Raw genomic sequence first — 4,612 nt, 5'->3', positions numbered from 1 at the left:
CAATGGAGAAGGTTTCCTTTCTCCCCACAACCCTGCCAACATTTGTTATTGTGTGATTTCTTGATAGCAGCCATTCTTTGTGGGATGAGGTGAAATCTCAGTGTTGTTTTCATCTGGGATAATTAGCAACGTGAAATAGGAAGAAAAGGACCAAAGGTGTAGGGACAGTGAGAAGGATAGGGAAAGGGGAATAAGGAAAAAGGAAAAAAATATGAGAAAATTTAAAAATGGAATTAAAGTGTTTGAAGGTGGGGAGGGGAGGAGGGGGTGAAGGCACGGTGGGGACAACGGGAAAAAATGAGAACCAAGACCTGGCATGTAAAGGTACAAGATCCCAGTAATGAATGTAACTGTACTGTCTACCTAGAATGTACCAATAAATTAAATTTTTAAAAAATCAAAGGTTTAACACTAGTATACACTTGAAGTATTAGGGGATAAAGTGTATCAGTGTACAAGATGTTGCACAGATGGCCATTTAATAAAGCACATGTAACTAATAATCCAAAGTGTTATACATGTGCATTACCACACAATTCTTTCAACATCTATAATGCTTACTAACATCATAATCAATTTGGAACAAGAAAGGCAGACAATCTTAAGAAACATCTGGCTATTCCTACAAGGAAATTTCTTCCCTCTCCAACCTCTAGCCTTATTTTCTTCCCTTAAGAGTCCTTGAAACATCACCTGAATAACCTATTATCTTGTACCAATTCATTAAGTCACAAACTTGACCATATTAGTTCTTTACATTATTGACCTTGAACCAATTCTCTAATTGAAAACTTATCCTAAGTTTTGACTTAGGAGATCCTAAGTGGGTCCAACTAATCTAAGAGAAAAAACTAGATGTTTATAGATACCTCAAGTTGAACACACAAACCATCAAATATTTGATGACTTACTATTATATTGTCTTTGTCATACCTTTACACAAGCTATCTCATGTAAGGTAGATACTACTGATACACAGGAAGAAAACGAGGCAGTTAAGATACATGCCCTAATATATAGTGATAAGTGATGGACATCCCACAGACACAGTTCACTGTATTTACTCTTAGCCCCAGATTACAGATAAGAAACTGAAGAGGTTCAAAGAGATGAAGCCGATCAGTCACTCATCTATGAAGCAGGAAGCAATTCAGTTTCTCCAAACTCAGGTTCATTACATTCCGCTCATCTCTACTGAGCTTGTATGTATAAAAAAAACTGATATCATATTCCAGGTAAAATGCTTTTTAATACTGACAATAATGCTTATGAAGCTAGAATCTAAGATAAGTTAAAAGCTAAAACATACTCTCAATATCACATATTGAAAAATGAGCTATTTTAAATATAAGTATCTATTAATTTGATTGTTTAGTGAAACAAAATACAGCAATTTCTACTAAGCAGTAACTGTGTCTAAAAACAGCATAATTTATATTCTATCAAAAAATCCTGGGCTGGGGATTTAGCTCAGCGGTGTCACACCTGCTTCCAAAGTGCAAGTCCCTGAGTTCAACCCCCAGTACCCCCCCAAAAAAATCCCACGTGACCTTTCCTGAAGGCTCATTAAAAATTGTTTTTAAATCTCAGTATTTTACCAAAACTTAGCAACTGTAACTCAACTAAAGAACTAGTGGTCGGTACATACTTGATCTGTAAACAACGACAAAACTGTTCAAAACAGGAACAGGATGTATCTCTAAACCCATGTTATCTAGAGAAAGGTGTGAGTAGAAAATGTCAATCATCCTATTAGTATAGTACCTCTTTCCTCAGAAATGTGGAGGCTACAATCCAATGGTGCGGGGGGAGGCATCCTGGGATGCACAAGTGGCAGCTGGCCAGAATGGAGGGGGTCCACGTGAAGGGAGGATGTGATAAAGACAATGGGGGGAAGGTGCTGTAAAGCTCTTCACTGCTAATAAACCACGGACAAAAGAAATACAACCAAACAATCCCAATACAGCAAACTCACACTAAGGTGATGTCTGAATGACAGCTAAAATTAAATTAGAGATCAACCTGAGCTTTACCTTAGGAGCTTAGAGATTTTGTTTAAAAAACTGAAACCACCCGCCCCCCTCTGCTACTGCACAGTCGCCCCCCCATCACTCCCAGGCGCACGGCCTCCCGCACGCAGCACCTACCTACGTACCTCCCTACCTGCCGCTGCTCCAGCTATGCTGCGCAAAAGGCGAGTCCGCAAAGGGTGAGTCCGGCAGTCCAGCCAGGCTCTGCACCCTCCGTCCTTCTTTCCTCTGGTCTCCCAGGGCCTCCTTCCCTGCCTCACCTCCCCTCTTCCCCGCAGGGACCCCTCTCCTCCCCTCTGCCTCTTCTCCCCTGCATCTCCCTCCCTCAGATTCCCCTCAGCCCAGACTTTTGCTGGCCTGGGGCCCTGTCTTGGCAGGGGTCCGGGGGTCAGGTTGCGGGTCGGGGCTCAGTGCCCAGCGCAGCCATGCCTCCCCTGTGCCAGAGCTCAGAGCTTGGGACGCCTGGCTCCTACCTGCTCAGATCACGGGGCTGGGGGCTGGCCCGGCTCTCCCAGAGGCTGGTGGAGTGGCAGAGAGAGAGAGAAAGATGATAATCCTACCTGCCAGGCCTACTCACTCAGCTTCGGATTTTTTTCAGAGGACATTCTGCAAACTTTTCCTGAATTTTCCTCTTAAGCTGTAACCACACTTTGTAGCAGCCCTCCCCTCCTTCCTACAACACTAAGGAGGTGAGGTGAGGCCAGGGTGCCCCAGTACCCCTGCAAAAGTCTTGTCTGCAGACTCCCAAGAGGTAGTCAGGAGAGCCGGCCTTGCAGAGGAAGCCACGGGCTCCTCTCCTCCGGCGTCAGCTGCGGGCCTGCCCCCTGCTCCTGCCTGGTTTGGGGTCCTGGGCCTACCCTACTTTTGCTTCATCTCTAACCTTCCCTCCCCCTCCCCCCTGAGTAAAAGCAAGGACACACGCATTCTCCCAAATGCCAGCCAGCTGGCCTCTGAGAAAGTGTTGCTGTTTTTTCCTGCTGACCTTTGTCTGGGCTGAAGGTCCCCCTTGCCTACTGTCCCGCCCTACTTGTCCCATTTCCAAACGCTTGAGCTAGGTGAGGCGTCAGGGGCTGGGGCAGGTGACTGACTAACCAGCTCACAATGTTCCCTGTAGGGGAGGAAGAGGGCACCAGGGCCCAATGCCCAGCTTCTCCCTGAAGTTCACAAGGTTCTTCATTCTTCCCAGTGACCAGGGAGAGTGCACATGGGTGGGAGATATGTAAATTCACTCATCAGCAAGAGGCACCCAACCAGTTTCAATACCAACGACATGACTCATCGCGATTGTACAGATTCGAGGCCATGGACAGATCAACCCAGCATCTCATCCAGTCCCACTTGTGAAATGCTTCCCCAATTAAGACATTTGGAATCCTCCTTCCTTTGGGGTTTTGGGTTGTTGGTTTTCCCAGTGGTGAAGCAGGGGTGGTTTTGGCTGTGTAGTGCTCTCCCTCCTTCTTCCCCTTTGGCCTGGATGAGACAGAGGGGACCCACAAGCTTCCTTCCTCCCCCTTCCTCCTTCTGAAAGGCTGCCAGGAACAGTGAGCTAGTACGGAGGACACAGCTGTCATACTGGGCTTATGGACAGCCGCACTTCGTCATTTTTCTAGAGCGACAGTCACTTTGGTTCTCAAGCCTTGGATACCATAGAAGATTCCACCAATTAAATTATTTGGTATAAAAAAAAACAAATCTCCATAATTTGTCATTTATCAAATCTCAATGTTTTCATCATACAAGGATAAGTTTTGAAAAAGGCAGGTTACAAAATATTACAGAAAGTTTTAAAACCTTATCAAAAAAGTATGCTATATTAATCCAATACCAAATTCTTTATATATACCTGTGGTATTGAACCTATGGCACATGTGTTGCAGCCAGCTGTCACCAAGGAAAGCTCTAAAAAAAGTTAGCCATCACTGTAAACGAAGTATTTCTTTGGAGGTGGGGGTTTTGTGGATCAAACCCAGAAAGAACACACACCCACCTCCACCTCACTCCCATATTGGGGGATCCAACTCAGGACCTACCTTGTGCTTGCCAGGCACAGCAGAGGTACAATCCAGGTCCAAACCCTGGGTTTTATAAACACTAGGCAAGCATTCTTCCACTGAACTATACATTCCCAGCTCAGGCAACCTATTTCTTAAATGCAAGTGTCTACATTAAAAGCTTTAGAAACAAAATTAAGTTTGCTACAAAAAGTATGAAATTGTTAATACTGAATGACCAACGGCATCAAGACTGAAATTTTCTTTCACGATGATAGAATACACTAAAACATTCCCCCACTTCAGAATACAAAAGAAGAGCAAAAAGCAAAACCTAAGGGAAAGATAAGAGTCCCAGATCAGTAAGTGTGCCAAGATCCTTAACATAATCTCAAACATTACCACTATGCAGACTGTGTGGCAGAAAAAAAGAAACTGCTAAGAAGTCATGATCTGCCAAACCAGGTGCAAAACTGCTGCTAAGTAGGACAAACCATAAATTAAAAAGGTTAATTCAATTCCTGTCTTTTGCAAACATTCAATGTCAGAACATATAAAGAAAAAAAAAAAAAAAAAAAAAACAAAAAAAAA

General features: G+C 44.0%; 1 protein-coding gene across 3 annotated transcripts in view; it reads right to left on the bottom strand.

Moving 5' to 3' along the window:
- Nucleotides 1-4,612, bottom strand: part of Nup153 (nucleoporin 153) — a 70,585-nt gene that overhangs the window by 32,807 nt on the left and 33,166 nt on the right. The gene's annotated exons all lie outside the window — the stretch shown is intronic.

The sequence above is a fragment of the Fukomys damarensis genome, unplaced genomic scaffold (genome assembly GCF_012274545.1).
Source record: "Fukomys damarensis isolate Sample0158 unplaced genomic scaffold, DMR_v1.0_HiC HiC_scaffold_10, whole genome shotgun sequence".
NCBI classification, from domain to species: domain Eukaryota; kingdom Metazoa; phylum Chordata; class Mammalia; order Rodentia; family Bathyergidae; genus Fukomys; species Fukomys damarensis.
This window is presented reverse-complemented; position numbering and strand designations above follow the sequence as displayed.